The sequence below is a fragment of the Galeopterus variegatus genome, unplaced genomic scaffold, assembly GCF_000696425.1.
Source record: "Galeopterus variegatus unplaced genomic scaffold, G_variegatus-3.0.2 Scaffold2319, whole genome shotgun sequence".
Lineage (NCBI taxonomy): Eukaryota > Metazoa > Chordata > Mammalia > Dermoptera > Cynocephalidae > Galeopterus > Galeopterus variegatus.
In genome coordinates this window covers 113616-132560 of record NW_007728430.1, presented here as the reverse complement: position 1 = coordinate 132560, position 18945 = coordinate 113616, and the positions used below count along the sequence as shown (strand labels likewise).

The 18945-nt window shown below is 38.3% G+C and overlaps 1 protein-coding gene and 1 pseudogene across 1 annotated transcript in view; both read right to left on the bottom strand.

Moving 5' to 3' along the window:
* LOC103597458 (muscarinic acetylcholine receptor M5-like) overlaps window positions 1–18945 on the bottom strand; it is an 83987-nt gene that overhangs the window by 50335 nt on the left and 14707 nt on the right. The window lies entirely within an intron of this gene.
* Window positions 12954–18945, bottom strand: part of LOC103597457 — a 42315-nt pseudogene continuing 36323 nt past the window's right edge.

Sequence of the window (18945 nt, the reverse complement as noted above, 5' to 3'; positions counted from 1 at the left end):
TGAGCGGGAACTGGTCTGTATGTGGGATCCGAACCCTTGGGCGGGAGCGCCACCACGCTTCCCAAGCGGCGCACTATCCAGTGCGCCACCGGGCCGGCCCCTACATTTACAGTTTTAACATTGCTTTCATTGATACATAAGATGTTTTTGCCTCTCCATCTTGAGGCTTTGCATGTTTTAATTTTGTTCCAGATCTTTGCATAGTGAACCAAATATTAAATCTCTAGGAGTTTTAAAGGTACACCTTTCTCTAAGTTACATCAAATGTCTTCTAAACTTTATTACTTCTTAATACTCTTTTGTGATGGAAGCTAATGACAACTCTTCTGTGTATTTGGGTAAGGGTAATGAGATCCTTGTTCATGATTCCTCTAATTTGGGGATTAGTGAGTCATTCATCTGCAGGAGGCCCAGCCTATTATAAACATTTGGTAGATATTAAGTGATAGTGATTGCAGGGCTGTTAATTCTATCTAGGTCTCCTGCCTTCTATTATAGTGCTGTTTTCCTGCATTGATAGTTCCTCAGGTGCTTCAGATCATAATCCTTTTTCAATCAAGATAATTATTTTGCCCAGGTGTACATTTTTGTCATGTATTATAGCTATGTTCAGAGGTTTTGTATTAACTGGACTCTGTTTACTTAGTGGGCTAACAAAAGAATATTGGATTTTCATAGATTAAAAACCCTGGTAGTATTTTCAGCTCTAGTTCTATCCCCCAAATTCTTATCAGTTACAAAGCTATTTTCTTTAGAATGTTTCTGTATTTTATTTATATAGCAGAACTCATTTGATCACATACCTTTAATCTGCTAGCATCTTTTGGTTCTGAGAAACTTGCAGGAATGGCAGAAAATCTCTAGGTTTCAGGCAATCTTTGCAGTCCCTAGATTATAATGTAGATTGTCATCTTTTTGTTTTGACAGGAAGGCTTATGATATTTGAAGACTGAAAGTGATCTTGAAAGGCCAATTAGTCCATTATTTCATGAAGTACGAAACTTGATTTAAGTGAGCATTATTGACTAGTAGTGGTAAATTTGTTAGGTGAATGGTTGATGGGGAACTAGAAATTTACAGTGGACCAAAATAACACCACACAGATAATTTCCTAGATGAAGGGGAGAAGATACATATCTGTACAGTGAGTGGTTCACCCAAACCCTTTGGCCACTCTTAGTATCACTTATGTTGGCTCAGTCATTTATCTGTCATTTGATGCCATGTAACATAAGGTTCAGAGCACCATCTGTGATGTATTTTAACTAAAAATTATTTAACTTCACTCCATTGAGCATTTAGATTTTTTTAGATTAGTGTATAGGTGATATTGGAGATAAAAAAAATATATATAAATAGTATCATGAGGAAACAGCCAGACAGAAGATGAATTCTTCTGCACTCTCTTGGCCTGGCCTTGTCAATAAATCAATGTCGCAAAAATAGAGATTGTGCTAGATTAAAGAAGACTTAAGGGACAAACAGACACAATGCATGGTCCTGAACTGGATAGTGGCTTGGAAAACCAGCTGTAAAGGAAATTTGGGGGGTCAGTTAGGGAAATTTGGAAGTAGTCTGGGTCTTATACGGAATGAAATCTATTGAAATGGAGGTGAAGAATATTGATTTTTAAAAAATCTAGTTACCAAAAAAAAAAGTATATATAAATATTTGTCTATACAGTCATCCCTTGGTATCCATAGGGGATTGGTTCCAGGACCTCCATGTATACCAAAATCCGTGGGATATTCAGGTACTACAGTTGGTCCTACTGAACCCACGGATATGAAAAGTTGACCCTCTGTATATGTGGGTACCACACCCACGAATACTGTATTTTTGATCCATGGTTGCTTGGAAAAAAAAAAAAAATCCCTGTGTAAGTGGACTGGCACAGTTCAAACCTGTATTGTTTAGGGGATCAACGGTATATAGAAAAAGATCTGGAAGTACGTGCATTAAGCTGTTAGTGGTACTTAGTGTAATGTGATGTGGGGTTTTTATTTATTTTAGTTTTGCTTGTCTTTCCCTCCTAGTTTTCTGTAAAGTACATTGTCCTTTTTCTGTATTAATAAAAGCTTATTTTTTAAAAAAAAGTCCATACTGATCCAGCCTGTACAGATGGGTTGTTTTAATACATTTCACTAGTTTTTTTCCTAGATAAGGATTTTATAATCTTTGGGACACTTCTTTGAATTGTGTCTTTAGATTCTACATGCATTTCTCTTTTTTAAAATTTAATTTTATTATGGAAATTTTTAAACATCCAAAAGTACATAGAATAATACTTGTATAATGAATTTCCATTTACCTATCATCCAGCTTTAGCAATTATCAATTTTGTACAGTTTATTTCATTTCTACCTACTGTTATACCCACTATTCTGAAGCAAATCCTACTTGTCATGTCTTTTCATCATAAATAGTTCAATATTTATATGTAAAAGATAATGTTAAAAAAATCACAATACCAGTATCATTCTAAAACAAAATTAACAGTATTTCCTTAATATAATAAAATATACAGTCATTGTTCATATTTCCCCAATTGCCTCATAGTTGTAATTTTCTTTGGTTAGATCATCTGAATCATACAAATAAGTTCCCTACATTACAACTGGTTATGTATCCATTAAGCTGTTTTGACCTATAGGTTTCTCACTCCTCCTCTGCCATTTTTTTTCTTGCAATTTATTTGTTGGAGAAACTGGGCCCTTCATCTTCTAGAATTTCACACAATCTGCATTTTTCAGCATGCTCTCTTAACCTTTTAATGCTGGGGACTGGAAACTGTTCTCTAGAATGCATCTGAGCAGGGTCCCTGTTTAAAACTTGTAAAATATATTTATGGAGTGTGTTTGTAAAATCTGTAAATTGAAAGGGAGAGTTTATTTCTATCCTAAAGTCCTTTGAGTTTGAGACTCTTGCACTCATTTCTCCTACACAGATGAAACAACTATTGAAAAGATACAGAGATAGATTTTAGAGAGAGCAGTTACACAAATATTTAGGCAGGAACTTGCCAGATTTCCTTTTCTTAGCTTAGTCCATAAATTTGTTTTTTATTGTTATACCTGTGTACTATTTTTTTGTTTGTTTTATTTTACCATGAAGGCTACTGAGGTCAAGATTTCCACTGACCACTTATTGATTTGTCTGTAATGATTGCAGTTTGAAGATGACAGTGACGCAGAGACCTATGGAGAGGAGAATGATGAACAGGGAAATTATTCTAAAAGAAAGATCGTCTCTAACTGGGATCGATATCAAGATATTGAAAAAGAAGTCAATAATGAAAGTGGAGAATCACAGAGGGGGACAGATTTCAGTGTTCTCCTTAGCTCTGCAGGTATGAATTCCAGTTGCATGCATGCTGCTTAGTGCTATGAAAGTAGCATAGACATTTTTATTTATGATACTTTTTAAATTGCATTTTTATAACTAGCAATTCCTCTTTGTTCTTCGAATCTTCAATTCAAGTAAAGGACAATGTTTCTAATGTTCTAATGGTTTTTTTTTTTTTTTAGTTTTCTTTAAAATTTATTTTATTTTATTTTTTTTATTATTTTTATTTTGTCAATATACAATGTAGTTGATTATTATGTCCCATCACTGAAACCTCCCTCCCTCCTCCCTCTCCCCCCTCCCACCCAGGTGTGTCCCCTCCATTTTCTTATTGTAAGAACTTCAAAAAAAAATTGTGGTTGTTATATCTTCCTCTCCCTCCCCCACCCCCGGTTTCTTTTTGTTTTGTTGTTGTTGTTTGTTTGTTTTGTGTGTGTGTGTGTGTGTGTGTGTGTGTGTGTGTGTGTGTGTGTATGTATGTGTGTGAATTGATTCAATGTTCTAATGGTTTGCAAGGGAAAAAATGATGTGTCTTTGAGAGGAAGTCAGAGTTTCCATGTACTGAGGTAGAGTGATTAAGGTCTCTGAGATGGATAAAAGGCTTTACATGAGTGGAAAATGCTGAATTCCAAATTTGTTAGTCTGAGAAACAAGTGTTTCCTTTGATTTTAGAGGAATCAGTACTTACGTTTATATGAAGCTTTATAAAGTTTCTAGAATGTGTTCTTTTTTATCCTTTTTTTATAGCCAGGAATATGTACATTAGTAGATATGTGCATAGTAGAGCCATATGCCCCTGAACCCCAATTTTTTTTTTTTTTTTTTTGCTTTTGGATAGTCTTCTCTATCAAGGTGAAAAACCCATTCCTTCCATGACCAGCTGTTGTCTAAGATTGACTACACCTTGAATGATGTGAAACTGAAGGGCAGTAAAAGGAAATAATGGAGGAGGGAGGGCTGGGTGTACACATGGCTACTTCCTACTAGGGTGTGGCATAACAGTTTGAAGGGTAAATGAAGGTTAGATTAGTGGTTGCCAGGGATGGGGACAGGAGGGTGGGAGGTGGATGTCATTATAAAATGGCAACATGATGGATCTGTGTGGTGCTGATACTGTTCAGCATCTTGACTCTCATGGCAGATAGACAAACTTAAGCAAGTGATAAAATTGTAGAACTTAATATACCCACACATGCACACAGATGAGTGAATAAAACTGGGACAATTTGAATAAGATTGGTGGATTGTATCAATGTCAATATGTCACTATTCTGGTTGTGATATTATATCATAGTTTTACAAAAAGTTAACAATGGAAGAAACAGGGCAAAGTGTACAAGAGATCTCTCTGTATTATTCTGCACAATGGTATGAGAACCCACAATTACTTCAATAAAAATAAAAGATTTAAAGGATGAAGATGTGAGGAGCAGAGAACTAAAACAAAAACAATACTTCAGAGTTTGTTTTGAGTTCTCTCTTCCCCACAATTTTTATGTTGTTGAGTTCTGCCTTTCTTTTTTTTCATCTGCATATGTTTCTGAGTGCCTACTCCAGATTAAGAATCATAAAATGATTCTCTTCCAACTTAATAGAATAAGCCTTTCTTAGTAGAAAAGAAGTGGAGAAAGTATTAAAGCAAGATTCAGTCGTGTCATTATAATGATGCACACAGCATAACCCCGTTGGACATAGGTTTGCAGATGGCATTCAATGCATTGACTCTTCAAGGACTGATAACCCTACATAATTTTGCCGAATAAGTATTTTCTTCTTACCTGCATGTTGGCTAGTTATGGGTTTGTAAGCACTTTTCTTCAAGGTGGGAGAAAGGGAATGAAAGTAAAATGTGAGTTGGTTAGTTTCAATTCTTATCAGCTGTTCTGCTAAAAAATCTAGGAGGAGAAAATTGAAGTAATGTGATAAAATTAACTTGTGCACTGCATGTGGATTTAATTCAATCAATTGTGTAGTCAGTTACCAGGACAGTATTTGGCAATTGGAGATACTGCATAAGTGTTTCAAGGGAGTTAAAAATTCTAGTCTAACCCAGCAGGTGTGTTCAATGGCTTATGATTTTGGTTTTTTTTATTTTAGCATTTTATTTATAATTTAAAACTTGACATGGTTTCTTTTCTATGCATTTTTCTTGTAGTTTGTCTTTGCCTACTGATTTCTTATGGGGTTTATTAATCTGTGGTTTTTTGGGAGATCGCAACTGTTGTATCTTTGCTTACATTTCTTCCCTACTCTGCTGCTGAATTGTCAAGTTCTTCTCACTGTAGCATAAACCTGAAAAGAGGTGACATGCTTTCTTTATACATGTGGCAGTAGGACTATATTGGTTTACTATTGAGAGGTAGAGTTCATTCTCTGATCATAAAATATTGAGTATCCTTTAGATAGGCTGACCGTATTCCTTGGAATGATTTTGACTTTTAGTATACTGTCCTTGTTTGTATAAATAAATGCACAACCTTCCCAAAATATTGCTGGTTTCTTAGGTGTGCACATTATAAATTTTCTAGATATTGCCAAATTGCTCTCCAAAGTAGAGATGAGCTAGAGGTCCAATGTTCCCCATCTCTGCCAATACGTGGTACTTTTACACTTTTTAATTGCGACCAGTTGATTGAATGGTATCTAGGTGTGATTCGTTCAATAAACATTTAAGTGCCCACTGTTTCCAGGTACTGTTTTAGAGGCTGCAGATATGGCAGTGGGCAGAATAGAGAAAAACACCTGCCTCACGGAGTCGACATTCTAGAGGGTGGAGATAAACAATAAAGAAAAGGAAAGTATTAAGGTGTTAAATGGTAATTACTTAGGATAGAAATAAAGTGGGGAGGTGCTGTTCCAGTTTTAGAAAGAGTGGCCAGAGAAGGTCTTACTGAGAACATGACAGTTGGTCGAAGACCTAAGGAAGGTGAGGGAGCCCGCATTGAGGATACCTGCAGAAAGAGTGTTCCAGGCAAAGGAATAGCCAGTTCCACGGGTTTGAGATAGGAGCATGGGGAACAGCAGAACAGCAAGAAAGGCCGGCACAGCAGAAGCAGAATGAGCAGGCAGGCATGAACAGCATTACGTGGCCAGACCACGTGGAGACTTGTTGTAAAGATGTTGGCTTTTACTGAGATGAGAACTCAATGGAGGATTTTGAAGAGAAGAGTGATTTAGTCAACTCATGTTTCCACAGGATTGCTTGGCTGTTTTAGAATGAACTAAAGAAAGGCAATAGTTAGGAGGCTATTGCAATAATCCAGGCAAGCAACCATGGTGGCTGGGGCCAGGGTGATAGCAGTGGAGGTGGGGAAACATGGTTGGATTCTGGATCTGTGTTGAGGGAAGAGCAGAGAGGACCTGTGAATGTGGGTACGAGACAAAAAGATGTACAAGGATGATGTCAGGCTTTTGGCCTGAACAGTCAGAAGAAGGGAGTTTCCATTAACTGAGATGCTTAAGCTCCAGGAGGTGTTCAGATGCCAGTTAGACATCTATGTCAGAGTTGCTGTAGGAAATAGATGGCATGCTCGATATAATTAGAAGGAAGTTTTGACAAAGGAACCATTTAAAAAGGTCTGAGAAGGACAGAGGAAAAGCACAAAGATGGTGCAGTGTCAGGAGGGCAGGTAACAGTAGAGATATTACCACCCCTAGTTACTAGAACTTTGAAGGGGAGATTCATATAGAGTTTACCTTGAGAGGAAGACTTGCCTTTGGTCAAGGGACACAGCTAGTGAAGGTGACGCCACATGGAGAGTTAGAGGAATAAACATTCTGGCCATACTGTCTTTTTCTCCTCCAGTCTTCTGCCAGGACTTCCATGAGCATAACTTACTGGAAGCCAGAAAACAAGGGAAGCCTGTTGCTGTGATCCATATAGGGATCCTCCCAGAGCAGAACAGAGTGGACAAGGGTTGAGGGTCAATCTGGAGTGGCAAATGGAAGAGACTCAGGGCAACAGCCAACAGGAGATACTGAGCAGGCTGTTGGATAAGGGCATCTGGGGTACAGGTCTGGGCTGGCGATACGCAATCGGTTGATGCCAGCCTATAGATGATATTTAAAGTCCTGAGAATATATGAAGTGACTGTGGGACTTATTAGTTAGAAAAGTACTGAGCCCTGGGCCCTGGGCAGCACAGTGCCTAGGGATTATGGAAGTGAGAAGAATCCTGCAAAGGAGACTGAGCATGAGTGGTAGAAGGAAAAACCTGGAGAGTGTAGTACACTCAAGTTGTTTTGAGAAAGGAGGAGGGATGGATCAGTGTCAGATGCAGCTGATGACAACCAAAAACTGAACATTGAATTTAACAACATGAGATTACTGCTGATCTTCACAAGAGCAGTTTTGTTGGAGTGGTGGGATAAATTCTTTCTTGAATTTAAAAAGAATATGGGAGGACAAAAGAATATTTGAGACAGCAAGGATAAACAGCTCTTTTTTTTTTTTGGTGTGGCTGGCCAGTACAGGGATCAAACCCTGGACCTTGGTGTTCTCAGCACCATGCTCTAACTGAGCTAACCTGCTAGCTCCCATCAACTCTTAATTTTAAGTTTTCTTATAAAGCCAAGGAGAATAATAGGCTGGTGGGGAAGGTGTCACTTTTTGAAAGATAGGAGACATAACTATGTTTACTTATTGAAAGAAGGACAAAAATAATGTGGACAGGTTTGAAAATTTTTGAATCTATGTTCGTGGGACCGGCAACGGGATCGCAACCCTCGGCGTTGCTCCCGCCCCTTGCTTAGCCAGTGAGCGGGAACCGGTCTGTATGTGGGATCCGAACCCTCGGCGGGAGCGCCACCGCACTTCCCAAGCGGCGCACTAGCACAGTGCGCCACCAGGCTGGCCCGAAGATGTTCACTTCTGATTGCTTCTGTTTTCTTAGTGAAATAAGACAGCTGAGTGAGAGGGTTGGGGAGGAGGTATTGGAAGAGTGAGGACAGAGTGGAAGGTAAGAATAAGTGGGTACTTCAAAAAGTTGGTGGAAAAAATAGAATTGAAAGATAATACAAATCTTTCCATGAACTTTTTGAAGTACTTTCATAGTTGTCTAGGAAGTGGGAGAGTGAATGAAGTAGGAAAATATGGTATGGTTGCTGGGTGGCGATAGGAGCCCACTTAAGGCGGATGTTCATGAGTTTAAGGTGAGAGCAGGTGTATTTTCCCCCATTCGTATTCTGCCATATGGGTGCAGGCATAGAGGGATGGGAGAGTAGGATTTAATTATGGTTATTGTTTAGCCGAGCAAATGCAGTGAATTGAGAGTTGGAAAATAGGGTAATTAGAATGACTGACATTGAATTTAAGCTAAGAAGGGAAGTGAAGGCATGAGAAGAGGTGAGGGGCGGTAAAAAGGTAGTGGGATCAGTGGACTACAGATTCTTCTGGGCAGAACGATGTTTTGGGGCTTCCTTGAGGGTGTGTGAGTTGGAAAGGTAGGGGGTGGTGGCTGTAGCTTAGAATGCCTGATGGTGATGATTTGGTGGGGGAGGAGGAGATGATGGTGATGCTGGCTCTGGGGTGTTGTGAAGGACCACGTTGGACGTTTTAATTTGTATTACCTTAGCTTGAGATTGAACATCTTTGTATCTGCTGTTATTGCTTTCTTCTCTGTGAACTGTCTGCTCAAGTTCTTTGACCATTTGGCTAGTTTGTTTCTTACTGATTTATAGATTTTAAAAATATATTCTTGATAACTTATCTTTTGATGTTTATGTTTGCAAATATCTTCTAGTACGAAATTTACTTCTACTTTTACAGTGGTGTCTTTAGGTGAATAGTTTTAAATTATGATGTAATTGAGTTTATAAATTTTCTATCTTATAGTTTATACTGTGTTGTGCTTTGAGAAATCCATCTTTCCCACAAGGTTACAAAGATGTTCTCCTTATATTTTCTCTTAAAAGTTCAAATTTTGCTTTGTTTCCTCAAATGTGTTAAATTTTATTGGTTGCTACATTCTTTGACAACATTTTTAGATTTTTAATTTAGTAGTTACTTATATGTCAGTCTTCTAAAGAGTATGTAACCTGTTGAATTCCATTTCCTATTTTTATTAGTATATAATTTCCGTACTAATTGTCAAAGTCATTGAACCTAGAAACAGTTTATCAACCTTGGCGATTTTGATTTTTTTTTTTTTTTTTTGTCCTTTTTGAGACCAGCTGCACCGCGCTCAGCCAGTGAGTGCTGTGAGCGCACCAGTCATCCCTATATAGGATCCGAACCCGCGGCGGGAGCACCGCTGTGCTTCGGCGCCACACTCTCCCGAGTGCGTCACGGGCTCAGCCCGGCGATTTTGATTTTTGATATTGGACATTATGGTTTGGCCTGTGATGTGATAGCCTGTTTTTCAGCAGTGTGGTTTAGTGTGAGGAGCACAGGCCTCTAAGTCAAACAGGTCCGGGTTTGAATCCTATTCTATCATGTTTCTGTTTAACCTTAGGCAGTACTGTTTCTTTCTATAGAAAAAACAAGAATAAAAAGAAGTGACGGTGCTTGAATTGATGATGCCAGCATCTGATCTCAAATTTACCACTGATTTTAGTTCTGCTTGATATGTAAACATGGTACCTAGATTTAAAATGTACCTGAAATTTTTTGTTTATGGATGCTTAGTTATCTATATTCAGTAAAGTCAGTCTATTTTTTCCTTGTATGCTAGATGTAAATAGCAATGGTTGTCAACAGAATTTATATTTCTTCATTTTTCTGAGAAAATAAAAGTTCTTCTTGGTTATAATATCACTGATTGTTGAGTCTACTGAATATCAGTGTTGTTGTTCTGAGTCTCTAGGCATTTAAAAGTTGGTGGTCTTAGATTAAGTCATAAAAATACAGTTTTTCCCTTTCCCCTACTTGCAGCTGTTCCCACCCATAATCGTTCATCTGTTTTTCTCCCCCATCTCAGTGTCTGTCATGTGCCCTGAAGGATGGCCATTGTTGTCACTGCGAGTTGTAATGTAGATTTGGTTTCTCAGACAAGGGCTTTATGCTTTTGACTGTTGTTTATACATTATTTTTTCTCCCAAAATGAGCAGGGCTGTGCATACATCTCGGATCCAATTCTCAAATGCTCTTTTGAAGAAAGACCTTTTGCTAAGAGTACACCTAGCTTAATGTGTATTACCAAGTAGGATTTACATTGTAACTGAATTTTTGGAGACCAGTAATTAAAGAGTGAATTTCTGTCTCACACAGTCAGTGTGTGTATATGCATTGGTTTATTCATTCTAGAAGATAGTTTGCCATTTTCCAGTAAAGTCGAAGATCTAATACTTTCACCCATAGAGGATACTGTAGAGAACTTCTAGCACATGAGCACGAATGTCCATAGCTGAATTGTTCAGAGACCCTCAAACGGAAGAAACTCAAATATCCATTAACAGAGGAATGAATACATGAATAAGCAGGTGAATCTCACAAACATAATGTGGAATAAAAGAAACACCACACGTCCACAGAATGCCTCAATATGATTCTATTTATATAAACTTCAAACACAGGGAAAAAGTAAACTGTTATTTAGGGATATATATTTAAGTGGTAAAATGAAAATCAAGGAAATGAGGACTGGCTGGTAAGCTCAGCTGGTTTAAGCATTAGAGCGTGGTTAACACTAAGGTCCAGGGTTCAATCCCTGTACCAGCCAGCTGCCAAAAAAAAAAAAAGGATCAAGGAAATGATTACTACAAAAGTCAGGATCGTGGTCATCTCTAGTGGGGAGATAAAGGGTGTGATTAGGAAGGAGCATATGAGTATAGGAGGTAGCAGGAGGTGGCAGGGGTGGGTCCTTCTGTGATGTTGGCAATATTCTATTTCTTGGCCTGGATGATAGTTAATTTGTTTGTTTAATAACAATTTATTATTCATATGTATTATACACTTAAAAAATGTTATAGACCTATGTGTAAAAGGAATAAATCTTTAAAAGTGGATTTCTGATGATAGCATTTCAGTTACCACCATAGATGTGGGGACCATTTTTGGAGAGGCATTCTTTTCCAGCTCCCTTGAATTTCTGCCATGCAAGCTGCTGCTTGCTTTGTTTGAGTTTCTGCCATGGGCAGTGGCATCCTTATTTTTATTAGTGGAGGATATAGGAAGGGGGATGGTTTGTTCAAAGTCATACTTTTTCTGGTAGGATTGGGAGTCTTTAGTATCTCTTTTAGGACTCTTTCTGTAAGACTGAAACAGATAATTATGCCTTCAGCTTTTATTTTTGAACAGTATTCTTGCAGTTCTAAGTTATGTTTCAAGAGCTTTGAAAATGATACCCTACTCTCACTGACCTTTGGGCATTAAAAATTAGGTCTCCAAGCAGTTTCTTCTGCCCCTCACTTTTTTCCCCCAAATGGTGAAGCATTGAGTTCATGCCATATGCATTGTGTATTCCTTTCAAGCTATCACAGATAACCAGAGTTAGAAAAATGTTTACAGTGTGAGCAGAGTGCGCTGGAGTGATATTGAAGATAAACATGGGGAAAGCATCTTATGTGCTATTAGCTCTGTTTATTTATTTATTTTTTTTATTTTTATTTTTTGTCTTTTGTCTTTTTCCGTGTCCGGCAACGGATCGCAACCCTCAGTGTTGCCCCCGTACCGGACCGGGGACCGGCAACGGGATCGCAACCCTCGGTGTTGCTCCCGCGCCTCGCTCAGCCAGTGAGCGGGAACCGGTCTGTATGTGGGATCCAAACCCTCGGGCGGGAGCGCTGCCGTGCTTCCCAAGCGGCGCACTTATCCAGTGCGCCACCGGGCCGGCCCCAAGCTCTGTTTATTTTAAGTGAAACAAATAAAAAGGAAGTGATTAGACTACAGCTGGGTCAGTATAGTTGTCTATGCATATTTTCATTTAAAGCTATTATATATCTTCCTCAATGTAATTTTATGAAAAATTAATTTGGGGGGAATTTTAATTGTAGTGATATTTGATTTTTTTCTGCTGTCTGTATCCTTATGCCAGCAATTAGACTGAAAGGGAAAAGAAAGGATATCACTCTGGCAGCTTGTACTTTTTAATTAAATCTCAAACTTTTTCTCCCCATGAAGCAGTGGGACAGTTATATTTGCCCTCATTGATTCAGTTTATTTTTCCTCTTTTTATATGGTATGTAGTTTGTACTAATATAGTCTCATATTACAGAGGTAATTTAGTGGAAGAAACTTTCCTTTAATATTTGAGTCATCTGAAATAACAGAAGCAGAACTATACATGTGAAAAAAATGATCACTTGGATACCAAAAAACAAAACAAAACAAAAATCCTCAATAACAAAAATACTTGCTCTTATAGCTGGATATTGAAATGGGCCTAATTCTATTTTCTTTTTTTTTTTTTTTTTTTGTCTTTTTTCGTGACTGCAACGGATCGCAACCCTCAGTGTCGTGCCCGTACCGGACCAGGACCGGCAACGGGATCGCAACCCTCGGTGTTGCGTCTGTACCTCGCTCAGCCAGTGAGCGGGAACCGGTCTGTATGTGGGATCCGAACCCTTGGCGGGAGCGCCGCCGCACTCCCAAGTGGTGCACTGTAGCAGTGCGCCACCAGGCCGGCTCCTAATTCGATTTTCTTGTTTAAAACCTCCTATAGATGAGAGCAGCTACATACCTGGCATTTGTTTGCTACACTCCTGGTCTCCAGCACTGTTCCGTGTTTCCTGCTGTTTCGGTGCAGGTTCTTTGTCTCTTTTTACTGGTCCAGCTGCGTCGTTTTCATCACGTTCATTATCACTGTCAACTTTCATTTTCTTGCCCTGAGACTATGCGTTTTCTTTAGCAGATCCAGCCTGGGCAGCTTTATTTCTGTTTCCTTTTCGTTTAAATCTGTGACCTTTTGATTCCTGTTTGTTTAGCGATTATTGCTGATTCTCCATGAGTTTTTTTTTTTTTTTTTTTTTGCTTCTTTCTCTTCCTCTCCTTCTAGTACTTCCCATATCTGTTAATTGTAGGTTACACTATTGGCTTCTTTGGTTTTATTTAGTGCTTATTTAGCCTTTTCCTTAAATAAAATTATTCCCTCTTTTGCTCCTCTGATAAAGTCTATCCATTTTATTTCCTCATGGTTTCAGAAAAGGATGTGTGGATCTTTTCTACAGATCTGATCATCTAAGTCATCCAAGAATTTCAGCAAACATCCAATCTAGAGATTTCATTTCAGCATGTTCAGCACTTCTGTTTTTCTTGCTCTTGCTCAGCTCTTAATTTACATTTTATTTTGCTTTTTTTCTTCATTTTTTGCAAAGTAATCTTCCTTGAAAAGTATTAGAAGGTCTATGTCTGTACATCAGGGGTCAGGGCTGGGGGTCTCTGTAAACTTTTTAGCAGATTCAATACTATCAAACACTGCAAATATTGATCCCTTAAATGCTTTGTGTAATATTTTTCTTATTTAAATATTTTGTGGTTGACCTTTATCTTCTAATCTTTCTTTTATGTCACCAAGGATTGCATGAGTTGGGAAGCCTTTCATATAAATGGATCTGTTTTTACATCATTTTTTATATTCATCAGTTTTCAGAGAGACATTTTGTACTCATCAGAGAGAGGTTTGTTTGGAGATCTTCTGATTTTAAGTTTCTTTTTTCTTAATTTTAATTTTATTTTTTTTTGCAACTGGCTGGTACAGGGAGCTGAATGATCTTAGTTTTATCTTTATTTCCATGCATTTGCTTTGCTCGGTGCTTCTACTATTATATTAAAGTCTGTTGTTAGGTAGTTTAACATGTTGACTTTTATCATTGTCTCCAGAGGTACCTAGATTTCATCCAGTTTGTTCCTTCTAAAAATTTGTCTCATGGGAAATTAAAGTCATCAAAATAATACTTGATTTGATGATAGGTTTTGGTCTGCAGAGCAGTCGTTGTTTTCACCATCACCATTTTTGACTGTGGTGGTTATCTTTTTGGTCCCAGTCCCCCAGAACTGAGTCACAGGATCACTAGCAGTGACTGCAGTGTCTCAAATTCATTTTAAGATCTGAATGTTTGTTTATTTAGATTATTCTTACTGGAAATAGTGTAATGAGAGAAAACTAGTGAATCTTTCTTGGGTTTGACTTATATTCCAGATACTCTTCTGGTGGCCAAATGCCTCACTGGCTATATCATGAAATCTAGGTGCTATGTTCTAATAGAATCTATAGCACAGTCCTTTCAACTGCTGTTGTAAAACAAACAAACAAACAAACAAAACCCCCAAACAAAACCATTTTGGGGGGTTTTTGGAGGGGGAGCAAATAAGTGCTTATGATCAATGTCATATTTAAGTGGAAGTTGATAAGTTCTCTTTACTTTCTCTAGAAAGAGAGAATAAAAGTCTTCTTGGTAAAGTTTTTAATGAAGGTCAGTGTTAAACCTCTTCTAATACAAAAAGCATGAAACACATGAATTCAAAGGGTATGAAAAGGGCAACTATAACCTTAGGATTGTGACAGTAAAGTCATCTGTTTCAGTAAGCGTGACTGAAGTGTAGCATACATGTAGTTGTAGAATAGGAGGAGCACTTGATTGATGGGTGTCAAGTGATCTGTGTTTTTGTTCTGTTTGTCACTTATTGGCTACATGCCTTTAAGAGTGAAATGCTTGGAATCCCCCCCCCCCTTTTTTGTTAAAACTAAAACAACTGTGAGTTAAACATAACACCTGCCTTGCTTTAATCCAGGGTAGTTGTGAGGATCCTGTAGAATGATTTTAAAAATTATAAAATGCTATACAAAATTTAAGAATTATTTTATAGGCAAAGAAAAGCAAACTATTGGTATAGAATATACTGTGAGTCATATCTGAAATCAGGCCATTAACATGGGGTTGTTATTAAAATATCCAAGCATGATATTAACATATATAATAAGAACTTAGAACACAATGATCATTAACTCATTTTCTTTTATTTAGATTTTTTCATGGGATTTGTTGACCTGTGTTAATCTCTGCAATTACAGAGGACACAGAGAACTTGAAAGATGATTAAAAATTAGAAAAATAGGATCTATGATGAAAGGTTTATGATGCTAAGCAAAAGGAGTCTGAGATGTAATTTTATATTATGTCATATGTGTTCCAAGCTGTAAAGACAAAGGAAAAAAATCATTAGATTAGCTATGTGTGTGCATCTCATACATGAGTGTTATCTGGGTATCTGTGGGAGAATTGGGGGCTCATCCTGACTGGAAATCTTTCAAAATGGATTTGGCCTCATTTAACTGAGATGAATTCAACAATGGTTCTTCCTGATGCTTAGGGATAGGCAAGGTGATTTATAAAGGAGTTTTTCAGCCCTAAGGTTCTGTTCCCTTGGCATCTTTTAATTTTGTAATAGTTCTGTAGTGTTTTACCCAAGTGCATGAGCACATCCGGTGTTCTCAGAAGGGGTTAAAATAAATAGGCAAGGCATGTATGTGTAAATGGAGCCCTGTGGCCATTTGTGACCCTGTGACAGCACCAGACCTTAAGCTAACAAGCTGAAGGCAGTAAGTGCTGCCATTTCCTGAACACCTACCAAGCGCAGGTTCTATATAAGGTGTTATATAGACTCTTTTTCTGTTTCATTAAATCCTAACTTTAACCTATTTCATTATCTCTATTCTATGCATTTTGAAACTAAACCTTTGAAATAAAGTCAATTTGTACAAAATTCACATGTCTAGTAGGTAGCAGAATCAGGATTCAAATTTAAGTATGCCCAAGGCTGGAGAGCTGTGGCCAGGCCTCAGATGGCACTGCATGGAGGCTCCTACTTGGGTTTAGGGTTGAGCCTTTTAAGGAGGTCTCTGGTCCTCCCTGGGGCTGGCCTGTGGGGGTTGGTCAGTTGGCTGTCTTTCTTGATGCATTTCACCTCTTCGTCTAGGAAGTGTTTCTCCAGGAGGTAACAGAGACAGTGGTCTGTGTCGGCAGAATCCCTGGTGTGCAGAACCAACAGGAACTGGTTCTAGGTGTTCTCTGAGACCAGAGCAGTGTTTTAGACATCCAGGGTGTAACCCCACTCATCTTGGGTCAGTTTCTGCATGCAGTGCTGGTTTTGAATTTTCCAGATGTGCTTGGCACTCTTATCCTTATTTACCAACTCGTGGAAGATGTGGTCTCTGCCTTCTGGGGCCACACCATTGCAATTGAAATAGAAACTCAAAGAGAGAGCCAGATACATGTTGACTGGGCAGGTGACAGTGGCCTCGACTTCAGTGGAATAATTATTCTGGATCTGGGAGCTTATGGTTGGTTAGAGACAAGGAATTAACCACAAAGAACAGTTTAAGTTGGTCTGAGAAGAAGGGGATGGGCAAGGAGATGGTCCCAGAGGCTACAACTGGAGAGGAGGTTGGACAGTGATCATAGACTAGGGTGGGGGAAGCGCTGGGTCTGCAGGTCTGCTCCATTCAAACACTGTTGAAACCAGAGACTGCCAGCTTTTTTAGAAAACAAAAAGAATGGACCGCCACCTGGCAGTCTATTCTGTTTTTTTAAAAAGCCTAACTTGATAATAGTTTATCAAATGTACCTTTTCTAATTGAAAGGTGACATACTCAAAAGAATAAAACACATACAGGATACTGAATTGTACAATCTTGGTGTCATTGTTATACCTGAAGTGGAATGGAGAGAATACACCACATGATTTTAGTATTTGCCTTTAAAATTCTTTAGTTACAGTCTTCTGCCTTGTTTATAAAGAGTTTAATCTTTACAAAAATTTACAATGAAGTATGAAGTTATCATGAATAACTTTGAGTAATAGAAATTAATTTAATAGAATCTAAATGTTTTATGTTATCATGAATTTCTATTTCCATGGTGGGAATACTCTGAGTCAGGTCTGTCAGAGACACAATCAGGTACCTGGGCTTTCTGGCATTCTATTTAGAGAATGGCAGAAACTTTTAGTTTTAGAGAGGGAAGACGCTTTAGAAGTAATTCTTTCATTGAACATTTCTTGAGCTTCTATTACTGAACATTTCCTAGAAATTAAGAGAATGAAACTTAAAGAGACTAAGTGTGTACATGGTTGCAGAATTGGGAACAATAGTCTTTGGCTTCAAACTCAGTATTTGTAGCTTGTAGTCATTCATTTTGCAAACCCTTAAGGAACCAGGTGTACCATGTCTCTTGCCAGGTGCTGAGGGTACAGAAATGCCGACAACACACTCCCTGCCTTTAAAAATACTTTTGGGAGAGCTAATCTGCCATGGGCCCTGAGCATTCCTGCATGTTCTTGCTGGGTATGTCAAGAATTCAAGGCCCTGTCTGTTCTTTATGCAGGGCATTCCTCACAGTTATGTTTCCAGCAAGCAACCGTGAAGAAGGAGGTAACAGCTCCCCCAGGCAAAGATCAGGCTTGCTTCCACTTCCTCTAAGAGCTGTGAGTCCCCTAAGCTCAGTGTTCCTTTCCTGTAATATAGCCCACAGCATGTGTAGGTATCCACGATGGACTCTGAATTACCCCTCTGAGACTGAGGGGGCATGAGGAATTAATGAAAATGAACATGAAGTTTTACTGCTACTTTTGCCATGAATAATAAATCCTTTGTCTCTGACCCAGGCGTCTCATGTCTTCTGCCAGCTTTCATGAAACGGTAACAAGCTAACTTGCTAGCTTACAAATAAGGTAAAATCTGAGACCCTGCATAGTTCTTGGCAGATATCATTTGTGAGGTGATGTAGATGAGGAAACCAACAAATACAGTTTAATGTGGTAGGCACAGAGTGCTGTGGCACAGCCAAGGGAGGGCACCCAGTTCAGCTTGGTAAGGGTCAGTGAGGCTTTTCTGAGTCCACTGGTCTTGAACAAATAATAACTAGATTGTACATCTGTTGAGGGTGGATCTTTTCACCCTTGGTGTGTGGCACAGTATGTGGCACATGGTTCTTGACTATAAAGCTTGCTGAATGAATAAACTGTTATTGTGGCTATTGAGTGTGATTTACTGCATCAGAGATCCATATGTTTGCTACTAAAGTTTATCTTTTTGTTTGAGAAACCTGAAAGTCCAATTATTTATTTTTATTTTCTAATACTTTTTAGATTTTTCAGAAAAATTGCAAAGATGGTATAGACAGTTCTCATTTTCCCTTTACCCAGCTTCCCCTAATGTTAATGTTTTATATAACCACAGTACATTTATCAAAATTAAAAATTGACGTTGGTTATGCTACAGATTTTATTTAGAATTTCTCTGTTTTTTTCCCACTGATGTCCTTTTTCTCTTCCGACTTGGGATACTACATTGCATTTATTCATTGTGTCTCTTTAGTCTCCTCTAATTTGTGACAGTTTCTCAGTTTTTTCTGAACTTAATACTTTTGAAGAATTGTGGTTAGGTATATTGTCAAATGTCCCTCAATTTGGGTTCTTTTGATATTTTCTCCTGATTAGACTGAAGCTATGGATTTTTGGGGAGAATGCCATTGAGATGATGAACCTTTCTTGTTGGATCTTATCAGTGGACACATGACATCAACATGACTTATTACTGAAGTTGTTAACTTTTATCACTTGATTAAGATGGTATCTGTCAGGTTTCTCTCTTGTAAAGTTCCTGTTTTTCCCTTTCCATTCTTCGTTCACTAACAGTGAGTCACTAAGTCCTATCTACATTCAGGG